Source organism: Pelodiscus sinensis, chromosome 2, assembly GCF_052426305.1.
Source record: "Pelodiscus sinensis isolate ZL-2025 chromosome 2, ASM5242630v1, whole genome shotgun sequence".
Classification (NCBI taxonomy): Eukaryota; Metazoa; Chordata; order Testudines; family Trionychidae; genus Pelodiscus; species Pelodiscus sinensis.
In genome coordinates this window covers 240,528,054-240,555,588 of record NC_143053.1, presented here as the reverse complement: position 1 = coordinate 240,555,588, position 27,535 = coordinate 240,528,054, and the positions used below count along the sequence as shown (strand labels likewise).

The 27,535-nt window shown below is 40.5% G+C and overlaps 1 protein-coding gene across 10 annotated transcripts in view; it reads left to right on the top strand.

The window, feature by feature from the left end:
• The first annotated feature begins 448 nt into the window (after positions 1-448).
• The window catches only part of ZMYND11 (zinc finger MYND-type containing 11), a 177,295-nt gene continuing 150,208 nt past the window's right edge, over positions 449-27,535 (top strand). For 7 of the 10 annotated variants that reach the window (XM_075922727.2, XM_075922724.2, XM_075922718.2 and 4 more), the window contains exon 1: positions 450-662. The gene's annotated coding sequence lies outside the window, so the exon portion shown is untranslated. Of the gene's footprint in view, positions 663-1,060; positions 1,432-27,535 lie in introns of those variants that run through there. The other 3 variants (XM_075922726.2, XM_075922725.2, XM_075922723.2) reach the window with 2 other exon arrangements.

Here is a 27,535-nt window from a genome sequence, read left to right as displayed (position 1 = left end):
ACCACAAAATATTTCTAAATATTATAAATTACACACAAAATGCACACATCAACAGTATTCATTTTGTGAAAGGCCAGTTTCTGTAATCACCATAGTTAGACGTATGAAGCCAATTTTTCAAGAGTAGCCATGGGTTTTTCATTCTTTAGTTTTTGGGTGTCCCAGTTCAGTGATCCCTTCTGAAAAATTTGTCCAGAATTTCTACAGATTGTATTTTCATAGCATGCACCCTATCTTACCTTGGTTAATGTATATTCCCTCTAAATGCCAATAAACTCACTGCGGGGTCATGGCTTAATATTATGATCTAAAAACTAATATATAATCCATCAACAGTTAAGAATGCGATTTCAATGTATTAAAATAAAATAAAATGAAAGCAGAAAGAAACAAACAGCAACTCCAGCAAACACCACTAGAGTTCTCCTTCTCCCAAATATCCCTAGTACAATCCTAAACCCTGTTTACCCCAGAAACCTTAACTGTGGACAGACAGAAGAGGAGAGGGAGAGAATATTCAGACACAATAAAACTCCGAGGGGGAAAAATATGTGGAAGGAGGCGGCAGCAGCGGCCTGGGGAAGCGATTGAAAAGTTTCCCCTGGCTTAACTTCTCCCTCCCCTCCCCCTTCCAGCAGCAGGAGCAGCAGCAACAGCACAAGGTGAGAGAGACTTTGGAGTCTGGGGAGGAGGGGTGCGTGTGTGAGGGGGGCTTGAATTTACAGCCCTGTGGATGTTTCTGTCTCTCTCCCCCTGGCTTTGGGGTGAAGAGACAGCGCGTCTCGTGCTGGGTGGAATTTTTTTAATATGATGGAGGATTATAAACATGGCGCCTTAAAAAAAAACCCTACAAAAATCTGTACACAGTGATCCAAGGAGATAGGGGCAGGGGAAGGGCTGGTCGGGAGGGGAGCGGGTTCCTGGGGGGGGCTGCCACTAGAATAATAAAATGTGGGGAGCTGGGGGGGATTTTGTTTGCTGTTGCGGGGGGGGGGTAATTTCCTAGCCAGGGTGGAAATGGAGCAGGGAAACTGGGCGCGGGGGAATATTAATAATTATCAATCCTCGTTGACAAAGCTCCCTCCCCCCGCAGCCATGGGCTTTAGCTGCAAAGGGCTGGGATTGCGCCTCCCCCGCGCACGCCAAAGTTACAATAAATAACCTAGGGGCTGGGGGGAGGCGGGAGAAAGCCCCTCCTGAATCTTCCAGCGCGGCCTGCGGGGAGCGGGGCAGCCGGGGCCTCGAGTGAGAGGAGCGGCCGAGCGGGATGTGGCGCAGACGGGCCACAGCCCTCCCCCCACCCCGCACGCCAGGCGCCTGGCTTGCCCCGGCCCCGCCTGTGGCTGTCGCTGGGCTGAGCCTGCTTAGGGACGGGGCTGGGCCGGATAATGGCAGCTGCTCTGCAAGGCTGTCTCTGAAGCAGCGACACGGGTAGGGGGATTAGCCCCGGGGGCGGCACTGGGAGGGGGTGAGGGCTGTACCCTCGGCTCCCCTCTTAGGGCAGACGCGGGGGAAGGGCAATATCCCTGCTTGGCCTCGGTGGGGCAGACGCTGGGGGGGCATTGCTCCTGTTTGCCCCTGATAGGGCAGAAGCAAGGGGGAAGGCAGTACCTCTGTGGTGCCCCCCAAAGGCACACCTGGGGGGAGACAATACCTACTGGGGGCCCTCCCCTGCTGGGTCCGATCCTGGAGCAGCGGCCATACCCTCACCTCTCCAGGACCCCATGTCAGGCAGACACTGCTGGGGAGGGGTGATACTCTAGCTCCCCCTGTAGGGCAGACATGAGCAGGGAAGTTGCATCTAACACCCTCAAACTCTTTTCTAAGGGGAGAAATGAGGTTTAGGTCCCCAGTCTCCCTGGGGGTACGTCTAGACTACCGCGTTTTGTCGACAGAAGTTTTGTCGACAGATACTGTCGACAAAACTTCTGTCGACAAAGAGCGTCCAGACACACTGAGTTCTGTCGACAAAGCAAGCTGCTTTGTCGACAGAACTCCGTAGTCTGGACGCAGTGTTACAGGCAATAACACCTTCTGTAGACAGAGTTCTGTCGACAGAAGGTGTTATGCCTCGTAAAATGAGGTATACCAACGTCGACAAAACTGCTGAGTTCTGTCGACGTTATGTCGACAGAACTCAGCGTAAGTGTAGACACTGGTATAGTTTTATCGACAAAAGTCCACTTTTATCGACAAAACTAGGTAGTCTAGACACACCCTAAGAGGAGATGGGCACCCTGCTCCTAAAGCCCCTTACAGGTGAGATGCTCATTAGGCCCAGGCAGCCATCACTCTGCTTCCTCAAATCCTCTGCGCTTTCCTTCCTCACCTGCTGGATGGTCCCTTCTAGCTCTTGTGGGATTGGCTCTGGTTTCCCATTGTGTCTTTGTGAATGGAGAAGCTGAAGTTTCATTTACAAATGATCTTCAGCCTCCCACTGCATTGGCATAAGTGGTGTGTTGTTCCTTTTCTCCTGTCTCAAAGATTTGCCTGAGGACTATAGGTTTCCTTCCCTTATTTATTTCAACAGAAGAGGTGAAAGTGTGAAAGGAGAAGCAAATATTGAAAGTACTGAAAGCAGAAATATAGTGGGTTTTTTCATTACATTTTCTTGGCTCTCTTTTAGAGACAAGTCAGTATGTTCAATGTGACATTAGGGACTTGTCATCTGAAGAAGTGGGTTGTGCCCACAAAAGCTCATGATACCATCTACATGTTTTGTTAGTCTTTAAGGTGCAGTAGTAGACTACTTGTTGCCTTTTTAAAGTTTTTCTAGTTACAGACTAACTTGGCTACCCCTCTGAAGCTTTTGGGAAAACTTTGTGTGATGTTTCTGAGCTCACAGTTTTTGTCCCTGAAAATCATTCTGGATCTGCCATTAAGTGTATTTGGCCTTGTTCAAATGCAAAGTTGTCAACAGCATTTAAAAGACTCTAGTACAGTGTTTCTTAAACTTTTTAAGACCAAGGAACACCAAACAATTTTTTTTATGAGGAACACCCAAGAATTTTTTGTTGAGGAAAAAGAAAGGTCGGGGGGGGGGGGGGGGCGGAGAGGTAAGAAGGTAGGGGGGAAAGTTATTGAGGGGGAAAAAGGGTCAGGGGAAAGTTATGGAGGGAAAAAAAAAGTTGCCTGCCCCTTTAACGGCTGCCATTTTGAATTCTGTTCTCCAGCACACCTCCAACTGCCTCATTCATTGGAACACAGTTTAAGAAATACTGCACTAGTGGAAAAGAACTAGACTTGAGAAACCTAGAAACATAGTTGAAAAATCAAATACTGAATACAGTGCTAGGTGTTGTATAATTCAGTGATGGTATGACTGACATTTTAACATCTCAGAATAGTATTTTCCTCTCACACTGTACTGATTGCATTACTTGTGGAGTGGACAAGAGGAAGGTAGAAAATTTCTCCCACCTTTTTGAGGCCTGTTTTTATTGAACTTTATGGTATTCTTTGTAATTAATTCCTTGAGGGGAATCCTTTACACAACTAGGTTGGGGAGCAGAAAAAGCAATTTGTGGTTCAAGTTGCAATCTCTTGAGTTTTAGTGTGTCCCTTATCATACAGCCCAAAGGACCAGGTCTCTCTCGTCACACATTTTAAAAACAGTTTTGCTACCAGATATTCTGAGCATATTACAGAAACTGTTAGGGAAGTAAAGCATTTCTGACTGCTATTTTGTATAAGAACTGAAAGTATACTCAGATACTGCATTGATTCATATTTAGTACCATCTTTTCTATAGCTAGACAAATTCTTGCTGTTTTGACTGGATTTTTGACGGAGGTCCGAATAACTCACAGGTTTGTTAATATAATGAAAACTTTTTTTTTTTTTTTTTTTGGTCCCAAATTCTAATTTATGTTCAGAGTGACTAAAAGTGTTTGTTATCTGATGGTTTCTTCATTGATTATTCATTCTTCATTGATTCAGTGGTATTTATTGGTGGTCAATCTGTGGACAAAATTCAACTGTCAAACATATGTACATCACAGGATATAAAATGTAATTAAATTAATTTAATTGATTTTAAGGAAGGTGTAACTATTGACACTAGCAGTGAATTTTTTCCATGAAATTTCAGAGTTGTCAGAAAGTATTCCACAAATGTGTATTTAGTTTTTAGGGAAATTCCTAAACCAATCTAGGTAGATGATTGTTCTTCAGCAAGGACTGTGTCTATGTTCAGGTATATTTGGTCTAATTCCTTTCCCTCCATGTGTTTAGTAAATGAATAGTAGTCTATGTAGAGTTTCCACCAGTAATTTCTCCTGATTGTAATTTTTTTCTTCTGATACGTGATGTGAGATTTCTTTTAGTCATTCTTGCAATGCATGTTTAGGAGCTTTCCAGTGCTAGTTAACATTCTTTTATTAGTTAACAGCTTTATTCCACAAGCTAACATAGTAAAAATTATGGTTTCTGTGTCACCTTTTGCCTGGATTCCTCTGCTGTAGTAAGCCAAGAGTGCAATCTAAAGTTATTTCTTTTACAAGCATTTCAAAGAGGTGAATTTTTGAAGAGTCCCAGGAAGTAGTCAGAATTGGTAACTATGATACTTGGAACACGGTACCCTGGCACTTTGGCAACATTTTTTATGTAGCCCATACATCTTACATTTGTGAGGGCTGCTTGTGCTAACGACTGTGAACAAAGATGGTAACAGCAAGATTGTCAAGTTCTGGATGACTTTTGTTAATTTGGATCTACACTTAACTCCCAAGTGAGTTACTTATTGTTCTATAGTCGGATCTGTCAATTTGGAATATATGGTCTGCAAAGTTTACAAGACAGGAGTCATGACTCTGTGAAGCAAAGTGCCATTTTGGAGGGAAAATTCTAGTGAGATAAATCTTAGGGAGGTAAGTTTTTCTGCAAGAAGCTTGTAATCCAGTGAAATATATTTTAAAAAGATTAAATCTATTTTTAAAAAGCTGGTGAAAATGCACTTTTGCAGTCTATATTGGTTTGAAAATAAAAGTGCAAAATTTATTTTAAATCCCATTTAAATTGTTTTAAATGTTACAAATTTAAAGGTTCAGCCCAGGAAATACTTAGTACTAATACAGTATATGTAACTGGGAGTAGTATGATGTCAATGGGCTTTCTCACAGTAAATAATAAGCAATATGATCCCTACGCTGCATAGGTGGACCTTAAAGCTACAAAGAGTTATATAGATTTCAGGGGTCTGTTAAGTGTATCTCATGACACAATCTGGGGTTATGCGGGGTAATGTTTGTGAGACTGGGCTTTAAACTAGGTATAAATCTTTTATTGGAAGCAGCATATTTCATTGATTTCAGTATGACCAAGACTGAATCCCTATATATATATATATATAAATAAATAAAATGTGTGGCTATTGCTTTGAATGTTGTTTTAAACCAGAGAGAGTTTTTCATACAGAGCTATGAATGTATGGGACACATTATTTTTAATATGAAGCCAAACAAACACTTCACTATATTACAGATTCTTAACATTGTTGTAGTTTCCAAAGAAGTGAGCAAACTCATGGTGGTTTAATCAAGATGTTTCAATTGATATAGAAAATTATACTAACATATGTAGTTACTTTCGTTTTGTGTATCATTGCAAGATGAGGATACCCCCTTTCCCGTAATTAGTAAATACTTTCCTTAAATTGCAGACAGTAAGTGTTTAAACTAATTTTTAAAAATAAAGTTGTGTGATGCTGAAACTTAATTCTGTTTTAGTGATGTTTGATTTTTGTTTTTCCCCTTTAAGAGCAGCATTCTTTAGGCTGCCCACAAGAAACACAACAGGAATAGTGGAGAGATGCTCTAACACACCCAGGAGCTCAAATCAAACCTAGTAGACCTAATTTTATGCCTAGCAGCCTCAGTAACCTGCTTTTATAATCCAGTCCTGCAGTTATTTCATCTAGGTAAATCCCAGTGAAGTTGCTAAGAGTTGTATACAGAATGATTGAAAGATCTAGCAAAGGAGAAAGTTGATTACTTTTTCCAGTTTCTCCTTCCTTTACCATTTTTCAGAATTTCAGTTCTTGTATCTTTTTTTAAAAGTGTAGATGCCTATAGTTTCATCTACAGTAGTCCAGTGGAATTTTAGAAGAAACTAACACTCTTGAATACAATTGCAGGAGAATAATACAGATTGTTCCAAAAAAAAAAAAAAAAAAAGGAAATTACTTCATTCAAGCAACAGAATATCTTTAAATTTTTATTTTGAATATACTCTGAATTTGTTGCACAGAACTAGATGAATAATTTTAAAAGGCTTTCTGGATGCACAAAGTTAGGTACAGGTAGGTGTAATGACTGCTTTTCAATCATTAGTAATGTGATAAAAAATCTTACAATTTTGGTATAAGATATATAAAAATCTAAAGTGGCAAAATCTGTTTCATTGGCGTTTAGGCAAAAGTCAGGTATAGCAAAAAAATAATATCATAAATATCTATAGGGAAACTTATTAAGAGGCAGAGAATTGGGATCAGTCTTAGGGTTCTTTTCCCCTTTTGTGTGATACTGGCAACTTGAAATCTAGTCAGTTACCCCTCCCGCCAGAAAGTATTTTTAGATATATCTTCCTCTTAGCCCACCTGCTAGTTTTATGTAGCATTTTTCTATTTTATCTTTTTCTCTTCCTTGTGTGTGTAAGATTTACACAAACAAGGACTCATGATTTTTTTTTACCTTAATATTAGCCAACTTACCATACTACACTTTAGTTATAAGTTTTGGAGTCTGCTGGTAAATGTAGCAAAAGTGGCATGTTGACAACTAGATTTTGTACTTTAGACTCCTGGACTTAGTGTGACACCATTATCTGTTGTTGGTGGGTTTTTTTTTTAAGATAGATTGCTGGGAGCAGGGTGGAACAATTAAGGGGAGGCTGTACTTAGTTCATAAATCTTAGCAGTGCGTTTTGCTGGATCCTACTGGTGGAACAGCAATAAAGTGAAACAATGGACTTGAGTAACTGACTAAAAAAATTAAAAGTAACTAGAAATAATATAACAATACTAATATGAAGCCAAAGAAATACTTCACTGTATTACAGATTCTACAGAGAAATAAATCAAAAGAAAAAGATGAAAAATGTAGCCATAAATCAGTTTTGAAGAATCTAGATGTAGGAAGAAGACAGTTTTATTATTGCTTTGCAAGTTGTCTAAGCCTTCTCATTTTCGGTGAAGAATCCTTGGCAACGTCTACATTGGCATGATTTTGCACAAGAAATTCATGTTGCCTGTCTACACTGGCCTCTTGTGCAAGAACACTTGTGCAAGAGGGCTTATTCCTGAGCGGGAACGTCATAGTTCTTGCGCAAGAAGCACTGATTTCTTACATTAGAACATCAAATTTTTGCGCAAAAGCAGTCACTTTTGTGCAAAATCTTGCCAATGTAGACACTGCCCTCATGTTTACTTTGTAGCAGAATGATTATTTTGGACACTTTTAAACATACAGGTTGTTATATTGTAGTCACCTGTTTGGGTTGTGCCCATGAAAGCTCATGATATCATCCACGTTTTGTTAATCTCTAAGGTGCTGCGAGACTATTTGTTGTTTTTTAAGTTTTTCCAGTTACAGACTAACTCGGCTACCTTTCTGAAGCTTACCTGTTTACTGTTATGGAAGATGTGTAGCTAGAAACTCAAGAAGTAACCAAGTCGACAGAGAAACTTAAGTTGAATTTTGTTATCTTATTGGTCCTTTCTTTGTTCATAAAGGAAAACCACAGGAAGAGGGTGAGTTTAATCCCACATTTTAGGGAAAAGCAGATGGTCACACGTATTAATACAGCAGAATAATTTAACTCTGAATGGTTAGTTTTCAAGATCTGCTAAGTTCTACTCTCTTACGTGATATTTGAGATAACTGTAATTCTCCTTTGATTTGGGATCAGTCCTGCGGGGGTGGGAGAAGGGAAATGTTCATTTCCAATAGTAGTTCAGCACCTTCGATAATTGAGCCCTCTTACTCTTTTTTTCCCTGTGGATGGTGAGTGAAATTCTGGCCATCAGAGGTCAAAGGGAGATTTGCCACTGTTGGGCCAGTATTTAATCTAATGCATTCTTTTTTAATTGCCTTTTCAGTAATTAATGCAAAAGATTCATGTCCCAGTTAGGGATGTTAAATATCAGTTAACTGAATAGTCGAGTAACCTCATGAAATCTTATCAGTTAGTCGACTATTCTATAGTTCCCGGGGTGGGGCCGGCAGCTACTGTATCAGAAGCAGCAGCGTGGGGTGCCAGGTGAGAGCTGGTCCACAGCAGTGCGGGGTGTAGCAGCCCCTGTCTGGAGCGGGTGGGGAGGGGGTCTGAACTCCCGCACCCAGCTTGAGCCGAGACTGAGCTGGACTGCCTGCCTGGCAGGCTCCTAATACACTTTAAATGCAGAGCTGAAGTGGGGATAGGTCCTAGACCTGGCATGAGCCAGGCTGCTGGCCAGACTGCTAAAAAATGTAATGGCAAGGGAGGAGGGGAGGAAAATGCATATAGTCTATAGCATTAACCTATAAAATTTTGCTTAAGGGTTAATCGACTACACTATTACATCCATAATCCCAGTAAATCACACAGAGTTTGCATTCACAACAAAAGAGGACATATTCACAACCAAAGGAACTGTGCACCATAAAATAAAATCATAGGGCCCTGTATAATAATAATAATTTTCATATCTGAAAAAAACTAATATAGGGCACGAGTAATTATAGAGCCCCTGATGCTTCACAGACCTAGGCATGTAATCAGTGTACCTAGGCACATTTATAAATGTATAAATGTTTGCAGGATTGGGGTCATACTCGTTAATTAAAAAACCCTGTATTTTTATAGCTAAAGTAATATTTTGTTATCTTCATCTTCAGCCACTTTCCAATAAAATATAGATATTTCTCCAGTTTCCTGGAAGTCTACCTTTAATTGTGCAGATTTTTGCCATGATCCTGAAAAGACTTAAGAACGTGCTTAGCTTGTTAGAGTCTCATTGAACTCAAGGCCACTTCCAGCTGCAGAAGACACAGACACTGAGCTCAGCTCTGGGAAGATTCAGCTCAAGGTTACTACTTACATGATTAAAGTGCGTCATTTCATAAGTACAAGGGAAGGAGGTTGGAAGTTCTGAGGGGGCTCACTGGGGCATCCTGTGGTGGCACTTAGGCAGCGGTGGCTGCCTGGGGCCGTGATGCAGCTGTAGCATTGGCTACCTGGGGCATCCACACAGACAGGCAGTACAGCCTGCCCAGACTTCCCAACATTCAACACTGGGACTGAGGGTGGCGGGGGGGGCTGTAGATTTCATTCTCCTTGTCGCGGGCTGTGGATTGGGCTCCCCCTGTGGGGCATGTGGGTCAGCAGAGGGAAGGCAACTATGACCAGCACTGAAACCTTACCTGTGGATGGCAACATTCAGAGCCCCTCCCTCAGCCGGCCAATTTGTTACAGGTGGGGCTCATCCCCCAAATGGTCATTCTCTGGTATAACTGTGGCTGCCAGTGGACCCCTTCCTTATTATTCTATGAGACTCAATCACATTCCAGATAGGGATGTCAAAGAGAAGCTGGATAATTTCATGGAGGTTAGGTCCATAAAAGGCTATTAGCTAGGGGATAGAAATGGTGTCCCTGGCCTCTGTTTGTCAGAGGCTGGAGAATGATGGCAGGAGACAAATCGCTTGATCATTGTCTTCGGTCCACCCTCTCTGGGGCACCTGGTGCTGGTCACTGTTGGCAAACAGGCTACTGGGCTAGATGGACCTTTGGTCTGACTCAGTATGGCCATTCTTATGTTTAGTTGACTACACGATTACTGATAAGACCAGGCTTATTGGTTAATTCTGTTGACTACATGAATTCCTCCCCGCCTCCGGAGACTATTGAATAGTTGTGTAACCACTTAGTCACGTAACTGCATGAAATCTATTCAGTTACACGCTATCTAACATCCCTAATTTTAGGCACATCATGTTTTCCTTGTACAACTAAACCCTAACCTTGCTTTAAGATAGGCTAAGAGGAAGCTGAATCAAATTTTGTGGTCCTAACTCTTACCATTTAGGAAGAGCTTTTCAACAAACAGACTCATGTTAAGGATGTTAAGTAATGGTTAATTGACTAGTCGAGTAGGCGATGGGTCCCTGCTGGGGATCTTGTATATTTCAAGGGAGGAATGCGGAACTCTGCTGCAGCCCAGGGCCAGCAGGAAGTCCTGCTGACTTGTGGCTGCACACGGCATGCCAGCTTTGAAATGCACAAGAGTCCCCAGCTGATCCCAGCTGACTGCGGGTTTCATAGGGCATTTCCCCAGAACCCGGAGTCAGCTGGGGACTCCCCAGCTGATCCCTGTTCCGCAGACATGCCATACTGGAGCCTGAGATCAGCTGGTCCCCAGCTGATCCTGAGCTCTATGCGTGGCAGCGCCGCATAGCTGATCCCAGGCTCAGCTGTGCGGCACTGCCACTTTGAAGTACCCCTTCTTTGCCCCCCTTTGCTGCCTCTATCTGGGGGAGCGGGGGTCGACTAATCCTTAACATCCCTAACTCACGTATGTATGGACTCATAGACAGACACACAAACTCTCTAAATACATAGTAAAAGCATCTTACAGCTCAAACAGCATGTCACACCACAAGAAACCTGTAGTTCTGATTTATTGTAACATATGCTGGGGCTAAATTACTGTTAAAAATATTTAGCATTAATTAAATAATTTAATATTTCTTTTTTATAATCTATCGATATACAATTTCAGATCACAGAAGGAAATTTCTAGATAGTCTTGTTTTTAACAATCCTTTTTGGTAGAAAAATGGAAATCATAGTACTTTCTTGGAATTAGATAAATTCTTTATACACACTTTCAGCCTAAAGTGTTCCTTAACTATAGGGAAGATTCTGAAAGCCTTACACATTTTGAATAGTGACTTACTGTATGAGCAGTAGTGTTGACTTCACAGTCTCTGGTTTATTGATGTGCCTTTTATTATACTGGATGTCCGTATTGATATATCAAAGATTATTACCTTTTAAAGCTGTGATGGAGTGGGACCCCTGGAATGCCAGCTGAGTTGCTGAGATACCAATGAGTCAACCCACTCTGTCAACCTGGCCTCCCTTTAACTCTGTCCTATTGAGCCAGGCCCCCAACGCCTCCTCCAGGATAGGGAGGTAGGCGACTAGTTGACTAACTGATAAGTAGGAGCTTATCGGTTAGCACTGTTGACTAGTTGCATTCCCTCTCCCCCCCCCCCCCAGCTTTCCAATATTAAGGGACTAGACAGCAAGCAGACTGCAGAGACCAGCGGGAGCAGGGACTGAGCCAGTGTCTTTGCTCGCTGGCTTCCCTGTCCCTTACAATGCAGAGCGGCAGTGGGGGAAGTTATGCTGGGACCTGGAACAAGCTAGATTGAGCACTGGAACTGCCTACCCTTATCAACTAATTGAGTAGACCATAAAAAAATCTATCCATTACTTCATTAGGAAAGTAACCACGTTTTAACATCTTTATTCCAGCAAAGCTCACAAGCAGGGTCACCTGCAGCTACAGAAGTTAAAGACACTGAGCCACCCAGATGTTCATCCCCTCCTCTTTGATGTACAAACTCAAAGTTGTATGAAATGTGCATACTTCCTCAATGTGAAGGAAAGTATGCATAGCCATTCACTCCTTCTCCCCCCCGATTAGAAATTGCATAAGTGCAACGCTTTAAACTTGGAAATGTAGACAAATCTTAAGACAGAGTGAACTTTAGCTCGTTCACAATCCCTTGAAATCTCACTATATCTGCTCTTTTCATCTGTATTTCTTGGTTGGTGAGTGACACACAGTTTTGGTTGGTACTGTCCCTTTAAATGGACCTGACTGCTATGTAGGCTTTTAGGTCACTTCTAGGAGCTAAATGCCTAAAGCAACTTTTGGAAAGCTAGATGTATTACCATGAATTATTGTCTGTGCGAGCAGATAGTTGAAGATAATATGGCTCAGTGAAAAATTAGTCCTTAAATATCAACATTTCTGAATAAAAGAGCATTTTAAAGTATTTACTCCACCCACAACAGCTTTCTAAAAACTTCTTGTTTTATTTAGGTAGGAAGAGGTGGGGGTGAGAAAAAAGAGAGGACTCTGAATAGATTGCCGCCTTAACCAATATGGCAGTTTTCTTGATAACTGATACAAGTATAAAAACTCGTGTTTTAACATTTACTTAGGCACAATTAATGAAAGTGGGGGTTGGGGGAAGATCACTGTATTTTCATGGAAAAGTCATGTGAAGGAAAGGTTCAAATCCCTTCCAGTCATTATGTTGTATACTATTATACACTAGAAGTGCATCATTTTGTTCCCACTGGGTTGTAGGTACTATAAAAACATTGTTTATAATAGAGGAGTTCTGCAAAATCCCCCTTGCCTGTTCTCTGGAGACAAATATGACCAATGGCATCAACTTCTGCAGACTCTAAAGGAAATACTATAGTGTAGATGCTACAGTGATGGAAAGGGATTTTCCATCGCTGCAGTAAATCCATCACAAGAGGTGGCAGCTAGGTTGACAAAACAATTATTGTATCAACGTGTGTGTGTGTGGGGGGGTAGTCTATTTAATTACATTGTCCAGGGTGTTGAAATTTTTCACAGCCCTGAGCGATATAGCTAGGCCAGCGCCTAAACTTTAGGTGCAGGCCAGGCTTAACTAAGCTACTTTTTTGAAGGCTTCTAGCCTTTATGTTTGTAAAGAAAACCTTGAAAAATGTGAACTAAGTGTAATCAGCTGCAGTTGGCAAGTGGCGGGAGAACAGTTGCTGTGGAGCCTGTAAGGGGAGCTGTATTTACTCTACCAGCTCAATATCTGAGGGAGTAGATGCAGAGGCTTTTGGGTGCAGGGGAAGGAGTGAAATCGAGGGATTATTCCTGAATCCCCTTTCAATCATAAGAACATGGAATTGTCATACTGAATGAAACCAGCATGTCATGTAGTCCTATATCCTCACAGACAGTGGCAAGCACTAGGAACTCTGGAAAATGCCAAAAAAATTCCCCACAAAACCTAGAACTTTGCAGTGGACAGGTATGGAATAAAGTGCCTCCAGGGAAAATGTCATTCCAATCCTTAATAGTAGGTTTATGGTTTGAAGTAGGAGGATTTCTCTCCTTTCCAAAGCTTGTGTGTTAATCCATTTTGGGGCCAAGCCTCTTCCTTTCTCATCCCTTAACTGAATACAGTTCCAAAACACCCCAGGTCTACAGTCTTGTAGTTTCCCTTTGCAGGCCCAGTATCTTTCAGCCCAACTCCAGCAGTCCTCTCCCAGGGCCCAGGAAGGTGAACAGAAAACATCTGGCTTTCATTGTGTGCCTATGACTATGTTGGGAGGGTTTGAATTCAGGTTGAACTTCTCCACTCCAGCACCCTCGATCTCACCAGTGCCAAACCAAAGAATTTGCCAAACCACGGGAGGTCAATATTGTAGTGAGCGGATCTCTTTATTTTTATTTAACTGAGGTGAATAAATGGAACAGTGCTTGCAATACTGCTTAATAGTATATGTCTATACTGATACACTCTATATAAGCCTATGCATACCAGCTCTCTTCATAAAAAAGTGTTAGTGTTGTTACACAATTTTATTGTATCCGCACAAGGAAATTTATATACATTTGAGTTTGTGTGTCTGTCTGTGTATCTGTTCAAGAGCTCCTCCTAAATGGTAAGAGCTAGGACCACCAAATTTGGTGTACAGCTTCCTTTTATCATAGCCGATACTTGGACAATGAAAATAAACTGTCTAGACCAGTGATGCGCAACCTTTTTCATTTGCGACCCCCGTGGGGGCCGCCGAATTTAATTGAGAAATACAAAAAAAGCAGTAGCAGCCCCTTTAAGGAAGCGCTCTCCTGCCACTTCCCCACCCCCGCCACATGTATGTCGGAGCCAAGCTGAGAAACCAGGAAAAGCAGCTGGATGGATCCAAGCGCTGTGACCCCCAGGAAGTCAGCCGCTGGTCCAGACCCACGCTGCAATATTGTGTTGTAAGCAGTTGTAAGAGAAAAGTTTACATCTCTTTTCAGTGAAATATAAGAAAAACTATTTATTTTAATATGCTAGATTTTGTAAAATCTTAGGAATGAAGAACCTTTCAGCCATTTAATTCAAGTTGTATTGATCCAACAACTAGATTGTTTAAGGTTACTACAACTAGGTAAGCCACCTATAGAACATTGTTCAGTAGTTTAAAATATATTTGAGAGAGTTTGTGTGTGCATCCATGTGTGTCTGTCTCTCTGTTCTAGAACTCCTAAACAGTAAGAGCTAGGACTGCCAAGATAAGGTTTTGGTTGTGCCAGAAAATGGGATGTGCTCAGAATGGGATTGCATTTCATAAAACAGTACAGAAAAGAGACAATAATCATGAGGTAGGTGAATGGGGCTGGCTGGTGACATGTCCTTATTCCTCCCATTCATCCATGACTACCCCACTTTTGAGCCTTCCAACCCAGATTTGAACCTGGGACCTCTGGAGCTTTGTATAGGAGCGTCTACCCTTTGAGCTAAAAGCTAGCTGGCTATCAGACCTGCGGTAGAGGTCTCTTGTTCTTATCTGATGCTAAGGTCTAGGTGCCACTGCATGGGATAGTGAACTACACTAGGTGGGTGAGTTACATAGGGCAGATGAACCTGGCCCTGCCCCAGCAGGGGGACATGCACCCCTTCTCCAGCTATGCCCATTGGAGCTGCAGCGGCTATGGAGAGGAATTTATCACCTTGCCTCAAATTGCTGCAGTGAGAGAGAGCGGGGTAATCCTCTCTTCCCCAGAGCAGCCTGCATAGTGAGCCTGTCATCCAGCCCTCTCTCTCCAAGCGATGATTTAAATGAAGAAAAAAAAATGACTTTAGTTAAGGACCTGAGTAATGCTGAGTAAATCTTCTAGTTTACTTATAAAATATAGCTTAATAGCTTCTAAATGTCTTTTTGTAAGAGTTAACTTTTTATTATGTAAAAATCCCCAAACTATATCAATTATAGTCAAATAAGAAAAATACAAAGCTAAATACAATATAAAGCTATAGCGATATAATATTTTGCATTTGTTCACTGCTTTCTGTTGTACAAAAATGCAGAGAAGAAAACAAATAGGAAAAAAAAAGACTATTGTAAACAAATAACCTGATATTTAACTTTACTTTTTGTCAGGCCATCTGTTTTTAAATTTGCAAGTTAGTATGGCTAAAACATGTAATTAGACATCCACGTTGCATTCATCATACTCTCAACAGTGAACTTTGTAAGTACAAAAATGGAGGCAAATTTTGAAAATCATGATTCTAACCATATCTTACTAATTTAACATTCTGTATCAATAATTTACCCTGAAAATGCTGCTGTTGCTGTATCAAAATAGACAAAAAATAGTCAAATTCTTCATGCTAGATTTTCAGCAGCAGTAGTAAATTAATAAATCCAGCGCCCTCACTTTTGGTGAGAATGTTGTACAGTTCCACAGTTGACCGTGAAAGAGTTGACCTGCTTTGGGCAGGGGACGAGGTCTCTTCCAGCTCTAGGTTTCTAGGATTCTATGAATCATAGAGTGTCTTAGTAAAAAGAACCATGGTATAAGAAACCATACAGATATGGGAAAGTGCAGAAACAGAGGGGACAATGTAACATGGATAGGGGGGTTTGTATTGTATTGTGGCTGTTTCTACAATAGGCTAATTCAGGTACAGTTTGCACCCCCAAGGTCCAGCACACTCAGGAGTTGACCAGTCTCGAAAGAGGTAGTTTGCTGGACCAAGGAAGGTCAATTCTGGACCCCCTACCCTGGCCTCCCAGGCTGGCTCTCTGCTCCTAGCCTGGCTGCTGGTCACCCAGTCAACTCCCTCCATCCACTGGCTCAGCTGGGCTTGCAGCCACAGCAGGACTATTGGCTCTGCTGCTGTGCTGGCCCTGCTAGAATCTACTATTCTGCTGGCCTGCCAGGTTCCCAGCCACCGGTTCCGCTGGAGTCCACTGCTGTGCCAGCCCACCAAGTTAGCAGCCCCACCAGACCCTGATGCTGTACCAGCACATCAGGCTCCAGCTCCACTGCACTACCAGCCCTGTTGGAACCTGCTGTTGCGCCAGGCCTTCTGCCATCAGCCTATTGGGCTCCCAGCTCCCAAAGGGCTCCTAAACACTAGCCCTCCACTGGGATTCTCTGGTCCAGGAACATTCGTGGTCTTGATGGACTACAGATGTTTCCAGACCAGAGTGTCCTGGTTTAGAGAAGTTTAACCTACATGAATTGCCTAGATTGATTGCAGTGTAGACAAAGTTTTTACTGATTTAATTTAAGATTTGGATTAAGTGTTCCCATAAATTCACATTCACCCACACACAAAATCTCTTCATTGTGTTGCTTGTGCTTGCAATCAGGGCAGCTGTCTTATTGGGAGTGGGACTCATAGGGAGACTCTGAATTAGCTAAATTCAGGTGTGCTTGCCTCAGTTGTTTGCATCTCCATTATGGATGCAGTGTCAACAATAGATCATAGAATACTGGAAGGGACCTCAAGAGGTCGTCATGTCCAGTCCTTTTTACTCACTTCAGGACCAAGCATCATCTGGATCATCCCTAATAGATATTTGTCTAACCTGCTCTTAAAAATCTCCAATGATGGAGATTCCACAACCTACAGGGTAGTTCATTCCAGTGCTTAAACACCTCAACAGGAAGTTTTTCCTAATATCCAACCTAAACCTCCCATACTTCAATTTAAGCCCATTGCTTTTTGTCCTATCATTAGAGGTTAAGGAGAATATATTTTTTCCTTTTCCTTGTAACACCCATTTAGGTATTTGAAAGCTGTTATTGACGGCTGCCAGTTCTTCAGTGCCTTTCTATAATCATCCTAGAATGCCCTACTCTGTTTATCTTGCTATCAGGCTAGAAGTCGTGTGTGTGTGTGTGTGTGTGTGTGTGTGTGTGTGTGTGTGAGAGAGAGAGAGAGAGAGAGAAGTTACATTTCAGAATTTTTTTCCCCTTTCAACCTGTTTCCCAAGTTTACAGTGTTCTTTTCTCATTGGGGCAGACTGCTTGAAATTACCCGTACAAAAATAATTATAACACCACTCCCCCGACTTATTACAAACAGAGGAAATGGAATCAAAACAACAGAAACTGGTGCCTTAAAATATCAGATTTACACTACAGGCAGTCGTACAAGATAGGGACTGTAGGTTTGTTCTTAAGTTTAATTTGTATGTAAGTTGGAACTGGTACATATTGTAGGGGAAACTCTAGCCAAACATTTCTCCAGAGCTCAGTTTTATTCTCCCACACCTCAGTTCCCTCAGTCCTTTATTCTCAAGCTGAGGTGTCTGCTGAGAAAAGCCGCTCCGTGTCTCCCCGGTCTGCTGGGGGGAGTGCTAGCTTCGCGTCTCCCTGGTCTGCTGAGGGGAAGCAGCTAGTGCGGGGTTGCCTCACCCTGTTTGTAAGTAGGGATCCGATGTAAGTCGGATCCATGTAACCCGGGGACTGCGTGTACTTACAAAATAATCTAGATATTTCAGCTAGCTCAGAGGGGAAAAAAGGAAAAGTGAATGTCTGCATGGTGTGAAAGAACTATCCTCCCTCTGATCAGCCTATCAGAATCACACAGCTTTCTAAAGAGATGTCTTCACTTCTCCGTTATGATCTCCCAGCCTGATTCATCTTCCCTATCCTTTCCAAACCAGTTTTCTACAGTTACCTACAAAAACAATAGGTTTGGGAACTCCCTGCATTCTCTTAAGAACACACAGATTCTTTAATGATGATTAATAGCCACCTTGTAAAGGCCTATTGACCTAGCATTATTTCATTTCTTGATTGTATAATGACCTTTATAAACAGAATGAGTGACAGTTTAAGTTTATAAGGGTTTCACTTGTTTCAGCGTGGAAGCATTTTAAAGAAAGCAGAAGCAAGGAATTCTTCATTTCCACAGGAGTATTATATTCTAGTTACCTATGTGGACTTCAGATTAAAAAAAAACACCTTGGTTTTATCTGAGTGGGGAGAGAGATTTGAATATTTGCAGTATTTCTTTGAATAACTTTGTTTGGTTTTTATATTTAAAAAGGTGTGAATTTTTTTTTAATGAAAGAAAAATGTATTGGCAATTTAGAGCCAACTTTACATTTAGTGTTCTATAGGTTACATTCTCACAAAATACCTGTTTGCTAATATATATCTATGGCACATAGCCTTGTCCATCTCATTTGAAATACTTTGCTAAATTCATATTATTCAGTGATTATTATATCAACAGCTCTGCTCTCTTGTATTAATCTACTGCAGATCTGAAATTCAGTTTTGACTCTTCATTTGTGATGTATGACATCAGGAAGATGAGGAAGAAAACCATTGCTAAATACAGAGGCTGATGCCTGCTAACTAGCAAGTGGCTAGAGAAAATTAAAAATAGGTGGTAGCACAAGTAAATTTTAGTATGATTGATATGGTTATATAGTAGGAAATTTCACTTAAATAGGCTGGAGAGATCTTGGTTGTTGAGTGACTTCAAAAGTGAGAGCTTGTATGTATTTTTCAGCTGAAAGTGTGTTTTACTGACTAAGGCATGTATTGAACAAAGGAGATTTTCATATTGGGAAGAATAAAAAGTGTCAGTTGTCCAGTGTGACATCCTTTTGGTTGTAATGCCCAGAATATTACCAAACAAATGCATTAAATGATGTACAAGATTACAAATAATACCAAATACATTTACATTTCTGTTGCTTAACTTAGGAAACAAAAGTGTTTTTCCCTATTTGAAATTACAGCCTTGTGACTGTGAGCATTTCTTCCAAATTCCACTGAATTAATGAAATTATATGGACTGCCACACATCACTATAGAACTGCCTATTAGCTATTGTTAAAGGAACCCCAATTTTCTGGAATAGTGTCAAGCTTTATCATAGCTTTTTCACCTGTGTTTAAATGCTAACCTTTGCTTCCTGTGTTTGACTACTGCATGAGTTGTGATGGGATATATCACTGAAATGACAGTATCTGATCATACTTCAGCACCTTTCGCAGTTGTCTTACATAATAAAACAGTGAAATATCCTTCTAAATTCTTTTCTGGTATGTATTTATTTAGTTATGTAAAGCATTTTGACTAATCACAACTGTTTTAAAGATCCCCTGACACTTTCTGCAAGAATAGGGATGTTAGCCCTGGTATTCTGGCCAAGTTCCAATTTGTATAATTACATTCTGCCTACCCAAGTTCAACTGGGTACTATTACTAGGGATATGAAATTCTGTTTAACTGATTAACCAAAGTTAACCAATTAAGCTCCTGCCTTCACCCTCCCCCCTCGGCCCGCTGCAACAGGGATTTCTCCAGATGCCTGGAGCAGCCCCTGCCTGTGACACACCCAGGCCTTCGTGGATAGAGGCTGCTCCAGATGCCCGGAGAACCCCTGTTCACGGTGAGCCCCTGGGGGCTGGAGCTGCCCCCTGTCCACAGCAGACAAGTAGCTGCTTCAGCCCCCACTGGTTAACCAGAACTGGTAAGCCTCACTCATTAAGGATTATACTTACTTTATCCTTCTACATCCCTAATTATTAGTTATTTATTTACAGAGTGGTGTATATAAAATAATAGTTCATGCTAAACAAAGAACAAAAATTCAATTCCAAATAATTTACAGTCTTTGCCTATGAATGGATTCAGTAGAAAGAATGCAAAAAGGAACATATTTGAATAGGCTTCACAGAACAGATGGGTTTTCATGGTGTTTGAAGAAAAAGGACACTTAACATACATACATGGGGACCTTTTCCAAGTGTAAAAAGAAAAGGTAAAAGAAATAAGGCAATGAGATGAAAGAGACAGAGGCAACATTCAAGAGAGAAGCTTATACAGAGCTAGAGAAGCTTATATAGAGTTGGAGGAGCTGAAAGAAGAAATATATCTGTACTGGTGTAGTTACAGAGTACTTTGAAAATATGTAGAAGCTTCACAAAATTCTTCACTTACTGACCTAAATTTTTTGTGTGTAATGTGTATTGTTAAATAGATGATACATTGTATCGCAGATGGTGGCTATATTTCATTGGTGGGTGAAATGATTTCTTGTATTAGATTTAAAACTATTGGATTCTTTTCCTTCCAAATATTCCTGTTGTGAAACTAAGACTTGAAAATGTGTATGTTGGATTTTTTGCCCAGGGTGAATATTCATTTAATGATAGTGGGTTGATCCATAGCTTTATGCATGAGCTAGATATGGATATTATACATGTATCAGCAAGAAATAAAATAAAATGCAGTGTGAAGGGGGCTGATCTGAGGAAATTATGGTTATTTCTAAATCTAAAGTAGAAAATTTGTGATCAGTTAAAGCTGTGAGTTAACTCTTACAACACTAATTAATAGTAATAAATTGTAATTCTGTAAGAAGGTTGTGATTTTTTTTGATGTTGTAGTTTTGGTCAGTTAAACTGCCATTAAAAATAAACACATATAAACACAAAATAGATACAGTTTGCTATATTTGAGTAGGGATGTTAGATGTTGTATATTTTAGTAATTGTGTACCTGCACTAATTTAGCAGTTACGTGGTTACTAAAATATTTCCCGGGTATTGCACCTGGCCCCACTGAATTCGCCGAGATTCGTCAAGACCTTTAAATGGGTATACGCTAATATGTTTTCTACAACAAAATTGCAGCCCACAATTTTCTTACAACTTTCATCATTTGTAATTTGTGGAATTAATTTAAAGAGGAATTTAGGCCAGTTTGCTGTAAAACCAAATTAGAATATCTTTCTCTTTTATAAAGGTTTCTCTGTATAATCAGAATGACATTTGTGACAACTGTCCCTGTACCCTTCAAAAAACACTTAACACACCACTCCAGGGATGGCAGTCATACAATTCATAGTCTGGACCTGGCCCATTTGATGTATGTATTAGAGTTTGTTGGAAATTGTTGTTTGAGAGAGTTTTCCATTGAAAAATGCTATTTCAATTAAACAAAAATCCAAAATTATACAGATTTCAGTGCAATTTTTGGCAAAAGCATGTTTTTTCAGCATAGTGTTAATTTTTCAAAAACTAAAATTGCTTAAAGAAAATTTTGAAATTTCTATGAGATGTCAGTATTACATGTTAATACTGTTAAATCATAAAATATGACGTAAGATAATACACATTACTACTCTCACACATGTTCTGAAATATGACAAAATATTGTTAATGCATTATTTTTTAAATTGTTTTTAAAAGATTTTAAAACCAAAATACTATAAGTGTAATTGCTATCTAGTGCTGATTGAAATAACTTTTCTAGATCAGTATCTGCTGATTGTATTGTAATGAAACAATTTGACACTTTGATATAGTAAAAAAAGTGATATGTTTCAAACAGAAGTAAATAGCAACTATCTTTAATGATTTGGAACAAAAACAAAGTTCAAAATGTCAAAAATTACTCTGAAATTGAAGTTCTGAGTTTTGAGCAATTCTTGTATTTGTCTGGTTTCTATGACATGTTCAAGCTGCCCAAAATATCCATACTTCTTTTCTTTTTTTCCCCCTTAACTTTTCTTTCTGTATCCAGATTTAATACTAATGAAGAAATCTTTCAGTAGTGAACCCAGAGTAATTGTTGGAGTGACATATGCTTGAGTTTACAAACAGCCTGAAACAATGACTGAGAAGTGTGAATTCCCTTTGGGCTAGTTATTTCATTAGGGAGTTAGTTCCAAAATCCAATGCTGCCATTTCTGTGTCAATATTAACTATTTTAGTGCTGATAATTTTTCCATTGGAACTGGGAAAAAGGATGTGAATGAAGCCCACAAGATGAGATTGGAATTGAAAGTTGCTTTAGGGAGTGAAATGCAAGGTAGACACATACTGGGAAAAGGAGAGGAACTGAAATGGAGGAAGAACAGAAATAAAGGACAGAGATTTCAGTGGCTATAAAGGGGAGCTTATTTTTCTGCTGAGTAATGCTGAATGCAACAGTAAGATGCCGAATTCATATGTTCCTAAGAATTCAGTTACTACATAAAGTCGAGATTTCCCTAGATCACTCTGTGAATCTCCCCATGTCATTAGTGGGGGACAACTGTGCACTGAGAAGAGTTTACATCTTTAACATATAACCTGACTCATTGACTATAACTTAACATGGAATTTGGTCCATTAATTGAGTTTGAATGAGTTTGTTACCTCTGATCTACCGTAGGCCAGACTTTCTAAAACCAGGAAGGGCAGAAGAGCCAGTGACTTTCTGAAGTCCGCTAAGAGCATTATGGCACCAATTTATTAGTTGTGAATTATCCAGCGCTTGGAGTCTTTAAATATAGATTGGATGTGTAGTATATATGCTTAGCTGAACCAGAAGTTATGCAGCTCAATAGTGTTTGCTTACATAGTAGAGAATAATTCTCTCCTAAAGGAATTCTTCTGTGAAATTCTATGGCTTGTATTATGCAGGCAGTCAGAGTAGATTATTGTTCCCCTTCAGATCCATGAATCTGCTCATCTACAAGCTGTCCATATTCTGTGATGGGGTGTCATGCAAACTAAGGATGTTAAGGACTAGTCGACTATCTGATAAGCATTTGCTTATCAGATAGTCTGTCGACTTGTTGATTTACTGCCCCCTGCCCCCTGCTGCCTCTGTGAGATAGAGGCAGCTCGGGGGGCGGAGGGGGCAGATACTTCAAAGTAGCAGTAGTGCACAGCTGAGCCAGGAATCAGCTGTGCGGCTCTGCTGCTTTGAAACCCCAAGGCGGCGTTTCAAAGGGGAAGCTGCCACACAGCTGATCTGCAGCTCAGCTGTGGGCACTGTCCCTTTAAAACGCTGAAGTGCCATGGAGCACAGGGTCAGCAGGAGAGTCCCTAGCTGACCCCAGGCTCCGCTGAAATGCTGTGGGGAGCCCGGGATCAGCTGGGGACTCCTCAGCTGATCCTGGGCTCCATGGCACTGCCCTTTTGAAATGCTGAGGAGGAGTTTTAAAGGGGAAGCACCACACAGCTGATTCTTGGCTCAGCTGTGCATCACTATCTTTTTTAAAATGCTGCCTTGGCATTTCAAAGGGGCAGCACTGCACAGCTGAGCCCAGGATCAGCTGTGCGGCGGCTGCCCCTTTGAAATGCCATCTCTGCGTTTCAAAGGGGCAGCTGTGGAGCCCAGGGTCAACTGGGGACTCCCCAGCTGATCCCAGGCTCCATGTGGCATTTCCCCAGAACCCGGGGTCAACTGGGGAGTCCCCTGCTGACCCTGGGCTCCGTGGCTTTGAAATGCACAAGAGCCCCTGCTGGGGACTCTTGTACATTTCAAAGCAGGCACCCATATGCAGCCTGGAGTCAGTGGGCCCTGGGCTGTATGTGGAGTTCCACATTCCTCCTTTGAAATGTACAAGACCCTCAATGACTTATACATTTTAAAGGAGGAATGCAGAAGTGCCTGTCTATTAGTTGAGTAGTTGATGAAATTCCATCGACTACTCAACTAGTCAGTTAACTGCAATTTAATATCATTAATGTAACCCCCAAAGATAAATTTAGGGAAAACACAAGTTTTAAAAGCTGATGGTCTTCTTTTAATTGCTTACAATGTAGTATGGCCTCCTCCTCCATAACATAGTCCATAGAATTTTACAGCTGAACCTAAATCCCATCCATAACACATACTCTTTTATGCATAGTTATAACTCCCCTCACTTTCCACACTTCTCCTTGTGCATCTTTGGCAGGATTTTAGATCCTGAACCATTAGCACTGCAAAACAGTAGCAACAGAACTCATTCAGAGTAGTGACTTGCTGATTAAGTAAAATGTTTTTAATAAAAAAATTCACCAGATTGGAGCTGACAGAAGTGAATTTCATTAGAATTTAGAAAAGACACTGTTAATTTAAAAATTACATTTCTATCTAAAATACTTCACTTAATATGATTACAGGTAACCTAAGTACTAAAACTAAAAGAGGTTAGTGAAAAAAAAATTATTTGTCTTTTCAGTTTGTTTACTTTGGGCCAGATTTCCAAAGATGCAGAAATTGCCTAAACAAGTTAGGTGTCTGACTTCCATTACTGTCAATAAGAGTTTGACACCTGCATCGCTTAAGTGTTTTTGAAAATCCCATCAAGAGACTGTTTGCATTTTTAGGCACCTAAAACATTTGAAAATCTGCCCCTCGCTACATATTCTTTGTATAATTAAGTTTGTTTAATGGTGTTCTCCTCTGCTGTCAGTCCATTTCCCCTTTTCTTCTGTGCTGGAAAGTACACAAATTCTTAAAAAAAAAAAAAAAAAAGAGAGTCAACTCTGCCGCCAATTTTGAGTTTAGGTGGCAGACCTGTCAGTCACTAGCAAATCTTTATTATTATTATTATTTATTACTATTAATAATAATAATGTACTTCTAATAATAAGTACAATAACTCTTATCTATAGATCTCCAAGTGCTTTTCATAGGTGGTCAATATTGTTATCCTCATTTTACAGTTGTGGAAACTGAGGCATGAAGAGGTGACATGACTTGTCTGAGATTATCCAATGTGCAAGGAATAAAATCCAGATCTTCTGAGTGCCAGTCCAGTGCTGTGGCCACTGTTCTGATCCTCATACTTAACTTTAGGGAGATTTTTACAGTTCTTCCTGTTTAAGAACACTTACTCTACAGAAGAAAAACCAAACCAAAAAACTCTGAATTTGATAAAAGGATCCTTGAGCTGTGTGAGCCAGATTTTGGCAAACTGGCAGGTTTTCTTTGTGATATTCTCTTCTCATTTGCTTTTGGCTTCTGAAGCTCATCATTGGCTCATCAAGACTGACAAGCCAAAGAGTGATAAATTGCTCACACTGTTTTTCACTATATTGGGGTGTGCACACTGAGATCAGTTTTTTATAAAGTGGATGGGCTGGCCAGGGTTCCCCAACAATATTCTCAGCCTTGTTTGAGGAATGTGCTGTAACATAGCATCTCTGATCCACTGCGGGGAGAGGCACAGATTAAACAGCATATAGAGAAAACACTTCATTAGGATATTAGAATCACTACCCCATGATGTTAACCACACTGCCATATCATTGCTGTTCTTGCCTTCCCATAACTAGCAGAGTTAGGGAGACAAGAGAAGTTTCTGTGTGGATAATGTAGAGTTAGTAGACCCACATTTGTCATCTGTTCTCCCCCAACGTTTCCACTTTATACCAACAGTTGGAATAAACCCTTTATGCAGGGAGTTCATCTCTCTCAAATTACTTTCTGCAGCTAGCTCAGTGGAAGATTGCTCCTGATATCAATGGCTGGAGTTTAATTCCTCCAAGGAACTAATTAACCTGCCCTCAGCTTCAAAGTCTCCATCGCTTCATAGGATTTACTGACTCAGGCAAGAGAAAGAAACCTTAAGTGACAAAGGCAGTCTTTAAGGGAAGACAAAAGGTATCTAAAATTCTCTCAAAAAATAAGACAAGTCAACACTATCAAGTCTCTGACTTTCAGTCTTTCAAGTCAGTCCTTTTGCACTAAAAACCAATATCAGACAAAATGGCATGTACTCTGGTCTCCTGCAGAACCTAGGCAAAGTGCCCTCTAAAGTATCAAAGAAGAGTGGGGATTTATGATTCTGTTCATCAGAAGGTAGCTAGGTCTTTGTATTGATGGCTGAAGGTCAACAGGAGTAGCATCAGACACTGAATCTCAGAATCAAACAGATCTATTATGACGACCAGTGCCAATCTGGTTGAGATCTGCTGCACATGCATGTAGAAGATCACGTACTGTTTGCCCATTATTGACCACAAAAGACTTTGCTTCTCCATACTGACCATGAGAGAACCAGACCACTTATCTTCTGTCCTTACAGAAGGAATCTGTTGTCAAGATCTAGCTCGCTGCATGGACTTAGGAGACAGCTAAGAAAGAAGGTACCTCAGTAAGTGGACGTTTTTAAGAACAGGTTAGACCAAAACCTGCCAGATATCATCTAAATAGTAGATAGTCCTGATTCAGTGCAGGAGACTAAACTAGATGACTTATTAAGGTCCCTTCTAGTCCTACATATTTGTGATTCTGTTCTGTGATTGGAAGAAATAATTTGCACTGCAGTTAATTACATATTAGAGCAATGTTCCTATTCACTTTACCTTAAAATTAAATGATTATGATGTAGGATGATCTATAACAGCAACTGTGGAAATAGTCAAACTGATGGAATCTTCAGGGGCAAGGATGAGCCAGTGAATAGGATGCTACTCAGGATATCCACATTCAATTTCCTGTTTGGCTTTGGTCAAGTTACTTGGTCTTTCTGTGCCTCTGTTCTTAATCTATAGAATGGGAATGATAGCACTTCCCTGCTTCAGAGTGGCATTGACAGGTTAAAGATATAAAACTGAACAAAATATGGGGCTATATACATACCGTAGATAAGATGGTTATTTCATTTTATCAGTGATTAAGTGGTGTTGTCCACTCAGAATAGCCAGAAAATACATTGCTTAGAATCTGTAGACATTCCTGCTAGAAGAAAGGGAAGTTTGTTTTAGGAGTAATGCCTTGTGTTGTTGGTAGGGGAGAGGGATTGGGAAAGAAGGACTTCATAAAAATTTGATGGCACAGATATAGGTAGAGGGGAGTCAAAGACAGATGTTCTATACAAACATACTGGTTTTGTTTCTTTATTCTTTGACTTTGGGTAGTTTTATTAAAAGAAAGGATTAAAATTTGTTAGACTATAGCAATATCAAACAAGAGCTCATTATTATTTTGGAGTTACCTTTTAAGAAGCCACAATATTGTAGATAGTAAAGTTTATGCACGATCAAAAGATGAAATGTTATTCCACAAATGAGAAGCTGCCTAATAACCTGCAAGAAAGTAAATCACAACAAACGGTGTCATTAAAACCTTCCTCAAGAGGGAACAATTCTCAGCTGAAATTTACCATTATTTTAAAACTGTTATTTCAGCCAGCATTTACAGACTATTTTTCCTATGGGTAAATTAATGCACATTTTACTCTATATTTGTTTTTATTCCATTGTTTATGTTTTGCCATAATTTAGATGTGGTGCTCGCATTAATTATCTGAGGCCTTTGTTGCAATGAGATTTGGAACTGGATTGACAGCTTCTTAGAATATACATTATAAATGGCTGTAGATTGAATGGTGCAAAGAGTTTCAGATCTCAGTAGAAAGGGCAGGTGCTTTAGAATATTTAAAAGAGTTAGTCCTGGTCCTCATTGCAAACTTACAATGGTATAAATGCATCACTCCTGGATGTGCAATCTATATCCTTGCGTGATGGGGGAGGGATAGCTTAGTGGTTTGAGCATTGGCCTGCTAAACCCAGAGTTGTGAGTTGAATCCTTGTGGAGGCCATTTAGGGATTTGGGGCAAAAGTTTGTCAGGGATGGTACTTGGTCCTGCTGTGAAGGCAGGGGACTGGACTTGATGACCTTTCAAGGTCCATTCCAGTTCTAGGAGATAGGCAATCTCCATTAATTATTATTATTTATGCTGACTGAACTCCTG